A 15,094-nucleotide genomic window follows, 5' to 3' on the forward strand; every position below is an offset into this window, starting at 1 on the left:
TTTTTTAACATTCTGTCTAGCCACATCCCTCCCTTCCAGTGAGCGCAGAGCTACCTACTTGATTAAAAAAGGGGAGAAAGGAAAAGTTAAAACATAAATAAAAAGTTATAGATTAATATTAGAAAATAATATCCTTGCAAAGGAGAAGATGGGTACAGAAGTAAGTGGATACATGGGTCTGATAGTTGAAAAGTGAGGTTGTCCAGCCATTTCACTTGCTCTATGAAGGAGGAGGTAAGATCATCTTTTAGAATGGAGAGGCATGTGGTGGGCAAAGAGGGATAACAGAGTAGACCTCTATCCAGAGAAGGTTTGAAATAGACACAATTAATTTGAGGCTGGAACTGGATGGACATGAAAAACATAGGCTATTGGGGACCATTTGAGGTGATGATTATGACTTTATCTTGATGATAATCTGTCCTTTGGGAAAACTTCTTGCAATACTGTTTGTGGGCACACAGTTCAGTTCAGTTGTTCAGTAGTGTCCGACTCTTTGTGACCCCATGAACCGCAACATGCCAGGTTTCCCTGTCCATCACCAACTCCCAGAGTCCACCCAGACCCATGTCCACTGTGTTGGTGATGCCATCCAACCATCTCATCCTGTGTCATCCCCTTCTCCTCCTGCTCCCAACCTTTCCCAGCATCAGGGTCTTTTCAAATGAGTCAGCTCTCCGCATCAGGTGGCCAAAGTATTGGAGTTTCAGCTTCAACATCAGTCCTTCCAATGAACACCCAGGACTGATCTCCTTTATGATGGACTGGTTGGATCTCCTTGCAGCTCAAGGGACTCTCAAAAGTGTTCTCCAACACCACAGTTCAAAAGCATCGATTCTTTGGCACTCAGCTTTCTTTATAGTCCAACTCTCACGTCCATACATGACTACTGGAAAAACCATAGCGTTGACTAGATGGACCTTTGTTGGCAAAGTAATGTCTCTGCTTTTTAATATGATGTTTAAGTTGGTCATAACTTTGCTTCCAATGAGCAAGCCTCTTTTAATTTCATGGCCGCAATCGCCATCCACAGTGATTTTGGAGCCCAGAAAAATAAAGTCAGCCACTGTTTCCCCATCTATTTGCCATGAAGTGATGGGACCAGATGCCATGATCTTAGTTTTCTGAATGTTGAACTTTAAGCCAACTTTTTCACTCTCCTCTTTCACTTTCATCAAGAGGCTCTGCCGGGAGCCGGCGAGAGACATTCCACTCGTGACAAAGGTCATGAGGAAGGAGGCTCGGCATACGCAAAGGCGGGATCGAGCCTCGGGAGTCCCCCCGGATATTCTCGAGCATCTACCCCCAAAAACCAGAGTCTGCCTACTTTATTGCTTTGTGCTCTCACCTCTGACTTTACCGGGGGCTGTCCCCCACCACCATCTCACTCTCTCTGTCAAAGAGTTAACTTACAGCTCCAATTAATAAAGTTCCTGGGCAATTAGGAGTGTTTAAATCCAAACCCCTCAGATGGCTCTCTAACTCGCCTGACAAGTTTACCCGGACTCCTACAGCTATGCATACGATTGTTTACAGTCTCCCAGCCTCGAGAGGCACGGGAAGCTTAAGATATTCAAATAGCTTTAGAGCCTCTCAGAGAGTTAGAAACTTTCAGAATAAAACTAGTAAAAGATTTCATTGATGAGCCAATGTTTGTTGCCAAGTTTCCACATCCCCTGAATTGTATCCTTGAATGTGTATTAATTAATATAGTTGGTATGTAGAAAAAAAAGTAGTGGCCTTGGTGTTAGTAACTTTAGACCCTTAAGGTAATAAATTCTTTCCTTTGTTGTAAACCCATTACACATCCGCCCTATAGGAATGTGATTTTATCTCGGAAGATGGCGCCAAACCTTAAAATAATTACTCTTAGAGAAAATAAGTCCTTGTTGATAAGTCTTCGTCAAGAGTCATAAAATGTTAATAGGCCTTCTGGCCAGAAGATGATGTAAATCACCTAAACCATTTGTATATGATAAATTTGCAGGAAAGAAACCCTGGTTTTTGATAAGGATCAAAGACTGCTGACTTTGCATCCCCTATTATTCTCTATGTGTAACTTAGGGTATAAAAACCCCTGTTGAAAATAAAGCTATGGGCCTTGCTCATCAACGCTTGGTCTCCCCATGTCATTTTTCTCCTTAACTTCCAGCTGAGTCTCCATCTGGAGCGCGGATATCCTCTGCGACCATTTATTTGCCTGGGCTTCTAAGACCCACTTGAGAAGGTGTCTAAGGTGGGGCACCTTCCGCTATTCGAGAGGGAGCCTGCGGCCTCCGTGGTCAGAGCTAACCTGGTGTCATGGGTTATATTGATTTTCTGTGTAAACCAAGCTACTCAGCTTCTTTTCTCCACTGAATTTTCCTACTGAGCTATCCTCATTCTATTACTCTTTATATCTTGAATTAACATTTGAATAGGTCACCTACGCTGTCTCTCCTTCGAATACCCTGTATCAGCCGGGGCTGGACCTCGGCAAGGCTCTTTAGTTCTTCTTCACTTTCTGCCATAAGGGTGGTGTCATCTGCATATCTGAGGTTATTGATATTTCTCCCAGCAATCTTGATTCCAGCTTGTGCTTCTTCCAGCCCAGCATTTCTCGTGATGTACTCTGCATATAAGTTAAATAAGCAGGGTGACAATATACAGCCTTGACATACTCCTTTTCCTATTTGGAACCAGTCTATTGTTCCATGTCATGGAAAGGACAAAAGCTGGGTTTGTCGCTAAGTGAATAATGAAAAGACAGAGGGCCAGAAACTTTAGATTATTGGTAGAAATGTTATAAAAAATAATGGTCTGGGAGTCTCTTAGCTGAATATGAAGAATTAAGAAAGTGGGGGTAGTGGTCAATGAAATTGGAAAATAGGATTTGAACCAGTGTCTGAAAGGAAAGGGAATTGTGGGCAAGAAACAGGATGCTTGAGCTAGTGATTTCAGAGGTGGAGTCATTTCTGTGATGAAAAAGACCACAGCAGAAGAACTTTGGAGATGTTCTCACTTATCCAGTCTGCACACCTTCCCCTGGTGGGGATGAGTAGTTCTGCTTTCCATCCTCGTTAATCTTAAGACACCTGGAGAAAAGGGACTGTTCATTATCCTCCTGAAACAGGGTAAAAATTAGCCTTCTTAGTTCCTTTTTGGATTTCAGGCCCTCAAAGCTTAATCTGCCTCTTGGACTTCATGCCACTTTTTCATGCATCCTTGAGTACATGTTCCTCCTTATGGGTTCTGTTAAACACCAAGCTCCTGATAAATTCCACCATCCTACCACTCTGGTTCTATAGATGTATTTTGCCCACATGTGTCAAAATAGGCTAGGTTATGCTGTGCTAACAAAGGACCCCAAAATCTCAGGCACTAAAACTTACCTGCATTTTACAAATGAGTAAACTGAGGAACACAAGGGTAATGATAACAATATAAAAAATGTGAATGGCATGCTCCATATTTTTCCAAAATAGCTCCGGGTCACTGTTTTATATACTCTGTCAAAACAAAAGCATCATTAGAGCCACAGTTCTCCTGTGAGAGGGCCTTCGTGTTGAACCCTACACATTAGCTCAGCAGCGGAAGACTCCGAGTTCTCTGTACTCTTCAGGGATGAGTCGTGTGGCAGTGGAAAAGGCACTTGGGCTAAACCAGCAGTTTGCTTGCCTAGACCCAAACTCATCAGATAATCAGAATGGAGGAAGTATAGCCAGCAAAGGGTGCTATATTCCTCCTCACCTAAGGACCAGAGAAGCTACTAAAGGATTCTATGATAAAGACAGTTCAGGGTGGAGTTCTAGTAAAGATAAGGAAGCATACAGCAGTTTTGGTTCCCATAGTGATTCAAGAGGGAAGTCTAGTTTCTTCAGTGATTATGGAAGTGGATCAAAGGGAAGGTTCAGTGATTGTGGATGAAGTGACTATGACAACTTTGGCAGTCGTGGTGGCAGAGGTGGCTTTGGCAAATATGAGCATGGAAATAGTCGCTGGTGTGACAAATCAGATGAAGATGATTGGTCAAAGCCACTCCCACCAAATGAATGCTTGGAACAGGAACTTTTCTGGAGGCAACACTGGGTTAACTTTGAAAAATTTGAGGACATTCCAGTTGAAGCAACAGGCAACAATGGTCCTCCACACAGTGAAAGTTTCAGTGATGTTATATGGGAGAAATTATTATGGGAAACATTGAGCTTACTCATCACACTCACCCAACTCCAGTTCAAAAGCATGCTATTCCTATTATCAAAGAGAAGAGTGACCTGATGGCCTGTCCCCAAACAGGGTCTGGGAAAACTGCAGCATTGCTCTTGCCCATCTTGAGTCAGATTTATTTTGTGGGTCCAGGCCAGGCTCTGAGGGCCATGAAGGAAAATGGAAGATATGGGTGCTGCAAACAATACCCAATCTCTTTGGTGTTAGCGCCAACTAGAGAATTGGCCATACAGATCTATGAGGAAGCCAGGAAATTTTCATACCAATCTAGAGTTTGTCCTTGTGTGGTTTATGGTGGTGCTGATATTGGTCAGAAAATTTTAGACTTAGAACGTGGGTGCCATTTGTTAGTTACCACTCTAGGAAGTCTAGTGGATATGATGGAAAGAGGGAAAATTTGATTAGACTTCTGCAAATAGTTGGTGTTAGGTGAAGCTGATCAGATGTTGGATATGGGGTTTGAACCTCAAATACATAGAATCATTGAACAAGATATGCCACCAAAGGGAGTTCACCACACTATGATGTTTAGTGCTACCTTCCCTAAGGAAATACAGATGCTTGCTCATGATTTCTTGGATGAATATATCTTTTTGGCCGTAGGAAGAGTTGGCTCTTTATCTGAAAACATCACACAGAAAGTAGTTTGGGTGGAAGAGTCAGACAAACAGTCATTTCTGCTTGACCTTCTAAATGCAACAGGCAAAGATTCACTGACCTTAGTGTTTGTGGAGACCAAAAAGGGTGTAAATTCTCTAGAGGATTTCTTATACCATGAAGGATATGCTTGTACCAGTTTCCATGCAGACCAATCTCAGAGAGATAGAGAAGAGGCACTTTACCAGTTCTGCTCAGGTAAAAGCCCGATTCTCATGGCTACAACAGTAGCAGCAAGAGGACTGGACATATCAAACATGAAATATGTTATCAATTTTGACTTGCCAAGTGATATTGAAGAATATGTACATTAGTCTCTCAGTCGTGTCCGACTCTTTGCGACCCCATGGACTGTAGCCTACCAGGCTCCTCCGTCCATGGGATTCTCCAGGCAAGAGTACTGGAGTGGGTTGCCATTTCATTCTCCAGGGGATCTTCCTGACCCAGGGATTGAACCCGGGTCTCCCGAATTCCAGGCAGATGCTGTAACTGCTGAGCCACCAGGGAAGCCCGTGGACATATCAAACATGAAACATGTTATCAATTTTGACTTGCCAAGTGACATTGAAGAATATGTACATTGCATTGGCTGTATAGGATGTGTAGGATACCTTGGCCTTGCCACCTCATTACCAAGGGTTTGTTGGATCTTCTTGTTGAAGCTAAACAGGAAGTGCTATTTTGGTTACAAAACATGGCATATGAATACCACTACAAGGGTAGCAGTCATGGATGATCCAAAAATAGTAGATTCAGTGGAGGATTTGGTGCCAGAGACTATCGAAAGAGTAGTGGTGACAGCAGTTCCAGCTTCAGCAGCAGCCACACCAGCAGCAGCCACAGTGGTGGAGGCAGCCATGAAAGCAGCAGAGGGTTTGGTGGAGGTGGCTATGGAGGCCTTTGCAACAGTGATGAATATGGAGGAAATTAAAACTCCCAGGGGGTTGACTGGTGGGGTAACTGAACCTACTTTGCAGTAGGTCACCCTGCCAGACAAGCTAATATGGAAACCACGTGTAACAGCCAGACTATACCTTGTGTAGCTTCAAGAACTAACAATACATTACCAGCTGAGATTCTCCAATGAATTTTTTTTTAAGGGAGCTCAGGTCACATGGAGAGTCAAATGGAACAATCAGCAGCCCTATTCATAAGGTGGTTTGAAGACTTCATTGCTGTAGTTTGGATTAACTCCCCTCCCAACCTCCATCCCAAACTGCATTTATAATTTGTGACTGAGGATCATTTGTTTGTTAATGTACTGTGCCTTTAACTTTATACAACTTTTTATTTTGATGTCCTCTTGGCTCAGTAATACTCAAGATATCAATTGTTTTTGACAAAATAAATTTAATGAACTTGGGCTAAAATCAAACCTTGGCACACAGGTGTGATACAGCTTAACAGGAATCATCAATTCATCCATAAATATTATAAGGGAAAAACCTATGCATTAGCCTGCATTAGGGCTTTTGGATATTTGCAGATTGGGGGGGAAACAGACAACAAATGTCTTTGAAGCATATTAATGGAATTAGTTTCTAATGTGGTGAACTATGTTAAGGTTCTGATTTGTTCACTCTATCCTGGATAGGTATTTAGAACCCGATAGTCTTTAAACAAGCCATTCCAGTCATGATGAGGTGATGTATGAATACATGCATACATTCAAAGCACTGTTTTCAAATTTAATGCAAGTAAATACAGCAATTCCTCTTTCAATGTTTAGGCAGATCATTAATTATGAGCTAGCCAAATGTGGGCATAATATTACAGGGAAAGTTTAAAGGTCTGATAACTTGAGATAGGGTTTTAGGAGAATTCATCTACTTAAGACTTTTTAAATGCCTGCCATAAGTGAAGTTGAAGTGGTAGAATGGCTGACCACAGCAATGACCAGCCCTCATCAGGGCCCTGAATGATTTTTGGTTTAATTATGCATGCTAGTGTTGATGTTAGGAGAAGGCAATGGTAACCCACTCCAGTACTCTTGCCTGGAAAATCCCATGGATGGAGGAGCCTGGTGGACTGCAGTCCATGGGGTTGCTAAGAGTCAGACACGACTGAGTGACTTCACTTTCACTTTTCACTTTCAGGCATTGGAGAAGGAAATGGCAACCCACTCCAGTGTTCTTGTCTGGAGAACCCCAGGGACGAGGGAGCCTGGTGGTCTGCCATCTATGGGGTCGCACAGAGTTGGACGTGACTGACGCGACTTAGCAGCAGCAGCAGCAATGTTGATGTTTTTTTGGTCAAGAGGGTATGAACAGGAAGAATTAAATTCAGCAGGCTTTCTTTTAAATTCTGATTCATATTACTCTGTTCAAGCTGTGTTGAGATGCTAAACTGGCTTACTATAGACTTTGTAAAAACTGTTCCAGAAGAGTAACAAACTGAAATCTTTGAGATCACACAGTTTGGAAATATATACATAACTGCACAAGGTGTCAATTCTGCTACACAGTGCAGTTTTAGTCAGTTTTAGTTGCATGGATTTCCATTGTATTTATAGTTTGTTTATGCTAAATCTGGCCAAAGATGAGCATTGTCCACCACTAAAATGCCTCTGCCACTTTTGAATTCTGTGCTAATTTTGTGGCCAGAATGTGGTGATCAAAATGCTCAATCTTTTTACAGTGGCATAGGAAGATGGCAAAAATTTCCTAAAGTGCAATAGATTTTTCAAGTGTATTGTGCCTTGTTCTAAAACTTTTATTAAGTAGGTGCACTTGACAGTATTGAGGTCATTTGTTATGGTGCTAATTCAATTAGTCTAGGTTTAGGCCCTTGTACATTTTGCCCATAACTTTTTACAAAGTACTTCTTTTATTGCACATTCAGAGAATTTATATATATATATATATATATATATATATATATATATATAGTGTGCATGTCCTTATACTTTCAATCTTATTTTGTCTCTTGGAGATTGTTGAACACAGCTTGTCTAGGAAGGGGATGGGACTAAATTCTAAAATCTATTTGGGACCACGGGAATGATAGTTGGGAAGAAAACTATTTGCACATGAGAGATTTCTACATAACTTTTTGCTGCTAGTTTTATGTTATATTTATTGAACATTTTGACAAATGCTTATTTTTGTAAGCCTAAAAGTGATTCTTTGAAAGTTTAGAAAAGAAACTTGACCAGAAGACAGTACAAAAACACTGGCACTTGAATGTTAAATGTCACCGTATGCGTGGAATTATATATTTCAGGGTAGTGTGAGCTTTTAATGTTAAGTCATATTAAACTCTTAAGTCAAAATTAAGCAGACCTGGCACTGGCAGTGTAGCCATAAATTTCTGGTTTTAGTAAAAACAAAATTGGTGACTTTAAATTAAATCATGCCAAGGTTTTGATACACTTTTCTTAAAATATTAATGAAACACTTCAAAACACTGATATGAAGTGTACATATTCAAATATTGTGTGTTTTGTTTCATTGTGTATATATTTTTTTTCAGTGGATGTCTGGCTCATTGCAATCCTGAGACATGTGGTTATCTTTGTTGTATTGGCATAATCAGTGACTTGTACATTCAGTGATAGCATTTGAGCAAGTTTTATCAGCAAGCAGTATTTTTAGTTAATAAACAAGGTTTCAAAAATCATGTAAGAATAAATTTAAACTTGCTTAATGTAAAGATTGAACCTCAGGTCACTGTAGCTTTAGTACTTGCTTATTGTATTAGTTTAGATGCTAGCACTGCATGTGCTGTGCATCAGTTCAGTTCAGTTCAGTCACTCAGTCATGTCTGACCCTTTGTGACCCCATGAATTGCAGCATGCCAGGTGTCCCTGTCCATCACCAACTCCCAGAGTTCACTCAGACTCATGGCCATCGAGTCAGTGATGCCATCCAGCCATCTCATCCTCTGTCGTCCCCTTCTCCTCCTGCCCCCAATCCCTCCCAGCATCAGAGTCTTTTCCAATGAGTCAACTCTTCGCATGAGGTGGCCAAAGTACTGGAGTTTCAGCTTCAGCATCATTCCTTCCAAAGAAATCCCAGGGCTGATCTCCTTCAGAATGGACTGGTTGGATCTCCTTGCAGTCCAAGGGAGTCTCAAGAGTCTTCTCCAACACCACAGTTCAAAAGCATCAATTCTTCGGCGCTCAGCCTTCTTCACAGTCCAACTCTCACATCCATACATGACCACTGGAAAAACCATAGCCTTGACTAGATGGACCTTTGTTGGCAAAGTAATGTCTCTGCTTTTCAAAATATGCTATCTAGGTTGGTCATAACTTTTCTTCCAAGGAGTAAGCTTCTTTTATTTTCGTGGCTGCAGTCACCATCTGCAGTGATTTTGGAGCCCCAAAAAATAAAGTCTGACACTGTTTCCACAGTTTCCCCAGATATTTCCCATGAAGTGATGGGACCAGATCCCATGATCTTCATTTTCTGAATGTTGAGCTTTAAGCCAACTTTTTCACTCTCCTCTTTCATTTTCATCAAGAGGCTTTTTAGTTCCTCTTCACCTTCTGCCATAAGGGTGGTGTCATCTGCATATCTGAGGTTATTGATATTTCTCCCAGCAATCTTGATTCCAGCTTGTGCTTCTTCCAGCCCAGTGTTTCTCATGATGTACTCTGCATATAAGTTAAATTAGCAGGGTGACAGTGTACAGCCTTGACGTACTCCTTTTCCTATTTGGAACCAATCTGTTGTTTCATGTCCAGTGCTAACTGTTGCTGCCTGACCTGCATACAAATTTCTCAAGAGGTAGGTCAGGTGGTCTGGTATTCCCATCTCTTTCAGAATTTTCCACAGTTTATTGTGATCCACACAGTCAAAGGCTTTGGCATAGTCAATAAAACAGAAATAGATGATTTTCTGGAACTCTCTTGCTTTTTTGATGATCCAGTGGATGTTGGCAATTTGATCTCTGGTTCCTCTGCCTTTTCTAAAACCAGCTTGAACATCTGGAAGTTCACGGTTCACATATTGCTGAAGCCTGGCTTGGAGAATTTTGAGCATTACTTTACTAGCGTGTGAGATGAATGCAATTGTGCGGTAGTTTGAGCATTCTTTGGCATTGCCTTTCTTTGGGATTGGAATGAAAATTGACTTTTTCCAGTCCTGTGGGCACTGCTGAGTTTTCCGGATTTGCTAGCATATTGAGTGCAGCACTTTCACAGCATCATCTTTCAGGATTTGGAATAGCTCAACTGGAATTCCATCACCTCCACTAGCTTTGTTCTAAGGCCCACTTGACTTCACATTCCAGGATATCTGGCTCTAGGTGAGTGATCATACCATTGTGATTATCTGGGTCATGAAGATCTTTTTTGTACAGTTCTTCTGTGTATTCTTACCACCTCTTCTTAATATCTTCTGCTTCTATTAGGTCCATACATTTCTGTGCTTTATTGAGCCCATCTTTGCATAAAATATTCCCTTGGTATTTCTAATTTTCTTGAAGAGATCTCTAGTCTTTCCCAGTCTGTTATTTTCCTCTGTTTCTTTGCATTGATCACTGAGGAAGGCTTTCTTATCTCTTCTTGCTATTCTTTGGAACTCGGCATTCAGATGCTTATATCTTTCCTTTTCTCCTTTGCTTTTCGCTTCTCTTCTTTTCACAACTATTTATAAGGCCTCCCCAGACAGCCATTTTGATTTTTTTGCATTTCTTTTCCATGGGGATGGTCTTGATCCCTGTCTCCTGTACAATGTCACGAACCTCAGACCTTTAGAACTAACACCCAAAAAAGATGTCCTTTTCATTATAGGGGACTGGAATGAAAAAGTAGGAAGTCAAGAAACACCTGGAGTAACAAGCAAATTTGGCCTTGGAATACGGAATGAAGCGACTGAGCATACACACACGCATATATAATATTATGATAGTTCTATTTTAAATTTGCTTTTATGTTCTGATTTTTTCTTTCTTTTCAATCATTTTTATCTGATTTGTTTTCTTGGCTTTATTCTTTATTTGGCCCTCTGGTTTTGTTTTCTGTTTTGAGTTTTTATTAGTTTTGTTTAGAATTGATTTAATTTTTGGTTGCTTTTGTTTGTCTTCTTGTTTTCTTGCTTTTGTTTTTTAGTTCTGTATTTGTTTCCTGTGTGTGTGTGTGTGTGTACTTTTTTTCAAATCTTGTTTTTGTTTGATTTTACTTTTACCATTTGCCTGCCATTTTTTCTTTAATCTCCCTATTGCTGTGATGAGTGACATTCGGGGTCTTGGTTCCCTGACCTGAAATCAGGCCTGGGTGTCTAGGGTTACAGCACTGAATCCTGAATACTGGACAGCAAGATGATTCCTGGCCCCAGGGAATATTTATCCGTGATAGCTTCCATAAACACCATCACCTGAATCCAAGACCTGGCTCCCCCCAACTGCCTAAAACAAACAGTGCTGGATGGCTCATGCCAAGAAAAAGCAGGACAGGATCACAAACCCAACCATCAGCAGACAGACTGCCTAAAGTCAAAGTAAGCTAACAGATACCCCAAATACACAACCTGACATGGACCTGCCTATCAGAGGAAAAAGACTCAACTCCACCCACCAGAAAGTAGGCACCAGTCCCTTCCATAACAAAGTCTACACAAGTCACAGGACCAACCTCACCCACCTGGAACAGAGACCAGAAGCCAGAAGAACTATGACCATGAAGCCTGGGGAAAGGAGACCTGAAGCGTAAGAAGGTAGACAAAGTGAAAATATAGAAAGATATCATGTGGACAAAGAATCAAGGTAAAAAATGATAAGACCAAGTAAAGGAAGAGGAATTAGGCAATCTGCCTGAAAAATAATTCAGGGTAATCATATTATAGATGATCCAAAATCTCAGATATAGAATGGAGAAAATGCAAAGAACAAAAATAAAGAGAAAAAATATAAAATTACCTAGGAGAAGTGAAGAACAAAGAGTGATGAACAACACAATAACTGAAATTAAAAATATACTAGAAGGAACCAATAGCAGAATAAATGAGGCAGAAGAACACATAAGTGAGTTGAAAGACAGAATGGTGGAAATAACTGCCAAGGAGCAGAATAAAGAAAAAATAATGAAAAGAAATGAGGATATTCTCAGAGACCTTTGAGACAACATTTAAGTCACCAAGTTTTGAACTATATGAACACTAGAAAAGGAAGAGAAATAGAAGGGTCTGAAAAAATATTTGAAGAGACCATAGCTGAAAACTTGCCTAACATGGGAAAGGAAATTGTCAAGTTAATAAATTCAAAGTGACCATATAGGATAAACAGTAAGAGAAACACACCAAGACAAATATCACTGAACCTAACAAAAACTAAATACAGAAAAAATATTAAAAACAGCAAGGGAAAAGCAGCAAGTAAGATAGAAGGGAAACCCAATAAAGTTAAGACCTGATCTTTCAGCATAACATTGGCAGGCCAGAAGGGAGTGGAAGTGACAAAAGGGAAAAACCTACAACCAAGATTAGTCTACTTAGAAAGGATCTCATTTATTTTCAACAGAGAAATCAAAAGTATTACAGATAAGCAAAACCTAAGAAAACTCAGCTCCACAGAATGTGCTTTACAATAAATGCTAAAGAAATTTGTCTAGGCAGAAAAAACAAGAGAAGGAGAGGACCTATAAAAAGAAACTGAAAACAATAAAGAAAATGGTTACATGAACACATGTATCAATAATTACCTTAAATGTAAATGGATTAAATGTTCTAACCAAAATAAACAGGCTGGTTGAATGAATAGAAAAACAATACCCATATGCATGATTTCTGTGGGATACACACTTTAGACATAGAGACACATACAAACTGAAAGTGAGGAGATGGGAAAAAGGATTCCATTACAATGGAAATCAAAAGAAAGCAGGATTAGCAATACTCACATCAGACAAAATAGTCATTAAAATAAAAATAAAAACTATTACAAGAGAAAAGGAAGAGCACTATATAATGATCAAGGGATCAATCCAAGAAGATATAACAATTGTAAATATTTATGCACCCAGCATGTGAGCACCTCAGTACATAAGCTGAATGCTAACAGACATAAAATGGGAAATTGATGGTAACACAATAGTAGCAAAGGACTTTAACACCCCACTTCCACCAATGCAGACAGATATTTAATAAGGAAACTCAAACCTTAGATGACACATTAGACCAGAAACTGCAGAAATACAAAGGCTCATAAGAGACTATTATGAGCACCTATATACCAATACTTTGGCCACCTCATGTGAAGAGTTGACTCATTGGAAAAGACTCTGATGCTGGGAGGGATTTGGGGGCAGGAGGAGAAGGGGACAACAGAGGATGAGATGGCTGGATGGCATCACTGATTCGATGGACATGAGTTTGAGTGAACTCCAGGAATTGGTGATGGACAGGGAGGCCTGGCGCGCTACAGTTCTTGGGGATGCAAAGAGTCGGACATGACAGAGTGACTGAACTGAACTGATATACCAATAAAATGGACAATCTGGGAGAAATGGACAAATTCTAAGAAAAGTGAAACTTTTGAAGACTGGACCAGAACGAAATAAAAATATGAACAGATCAACTACAGACACTAAAATCCAAACTATGACAAAAAATCTTCCAACATACTAAAGTCCAGGGCCAGATGGATTCACAGGTAAGTTCTATAAAATGTTTAGAGAAGCGCTAACACCTATACTGCTCAAAAACTTTCAAACATGCAGAAGTAGGAACACTCCCAAACACATTCTATGAGGCCACCATCACCCTGATACCAAAACCAGACAAGCACATCACAAAGAAAGAAAATTGGAGGCTAATATCACAGATGAACATAGATGCAATGATCCTCAACCAAATACTAGCAAACAGAATACAAGAACACATTAAAAAATCATACATCATGATCAAGTGAGGTTTAACCAGGGATGCAAGGATTCTTTAATATATGCAAATCAAACAACATTATACACCATATTAATAAATTGAATGTTAAAGCCCATATGATAATATTAATAAAAGCAGAAGAATTTTAGGTAAGGTTGAGTACCAATTTTATGAAAAACTCTCCAGAAAATGGGCATAGAAGGAACCTACCTCAACATAATAAAGGCCATATTCAACAATCCCACAGCAAACATTATTCTCAATAGTGACAAACCGAAAACATTTCCTCTAAGATCAGAAACAAGGGAAGGGTGTCCACTCTTGCCATTATTATTCAACATAGTTTTGTATGTCCTAGACATGACAATCAGAGAAGAAAAATCAAAGAAATCCATATTGGAAAAGAAGTAAAACTCTCCTGTTCGCAGATGACATGATACTATATGTAGAAAATCCTAAACATGGCACCAGAAAACTACTAGAACCAATTAATGAATTTAGTAATGTTGCAGGATATAAAATTAATACACAGGAATCCCTTTCATTCCAATACATTAACAATGAAAAATCAGAGAGAGAAATGAGGACACAATACCATTCACCATTGCAACAAAAGAATAAAATATCTAGTATTAAACCTTGCTATGTATATCGTCACCTTGCTTATAAACTTATATCCAGAGTACATCAGGTGAGATGCTGGGCAGGATGAATCACAAGCTGGAATTAAGACTGTTGAGAGAAATATCAGTGACCTCAGATATGCAGATGACACCACCTTAATGGCAGAATGTGAAGAGGAACTAAAGAGCCTCTTGAAGAAGGTGAAAGAGGAGAGTGAAAAAGCTGACTTAAAATTCAACATTCAAAAAAACTATGATCATGTCATCCGGTCCCATCACTTCATGGCAAATAGATGGGGAAACAATGGAAACAGTGACAGACTTTATTTTCTTGGGCTCTCAAATCACTTTGGAGGGTGACTGCATCCATGAAATTAAGACATTTGTTCCATGGAAGAGTAACTATGACAAATCTAGACAGTGTATTATAAAGCAGAGACATCACTTTACCAACAAAGGCCCATATAGTTAAAGCTATGGTTTTTCCAGGGACTTCTGTTGTCATATACGGATGTGAGAGTTGAACCATAAAGAAGCCTGAGCGTCAAAGAATTGATGCTTTCAAACTGTGGTGCTGGAGAAGACTCTTGAATCCCTTGGGCAGCAAGGAGGTCAAACCAGTCAATCCTAAAGGAAATAAACCTTGAATATTTATTGGAAGGATTGATACTGAAGCTCCAATTCTTTGGCTAACTGATGCAAAGGGCCAAATCATTGGAAAAGACCCTGATACTTGGAAAGACTGAGGGCAGCCGGAGAGGGTGACAGAGGATGAGACGGCTGGAT

The 15,094-nt window shown here is 40.0% G+C and overlaps 1 pseudogene; it reads left to right on the forward strand.

The window, feature by feature from the left end:
• The first annotated feature begins 3,558 nt into the window (after nucleotides 1-3,558).
• On the forward strand, nucleotides 3,559-6,142 carry LOC102398786 (annotated as a pseudogene).
• The last annotated feature ends 8,952 nt before the right edge of the window (nucleotides 6,143-15,094 follow it).

The sequence above is a fragment of the Bubalus bubalis genome, chromosome X (assembly GCF_019923935.1).
Source record: "Bubalus bubalis isolate 160015118507 breed Murrah chromosome X, NDDB_SH_1, whole genome shotgun sequence".
Lineage (NCBI taxonomy): Eukaryota > Metazoa > Chordata > Mammalia > Artiodactyla > Bovidae > Bubalus > Bubalus bubalis.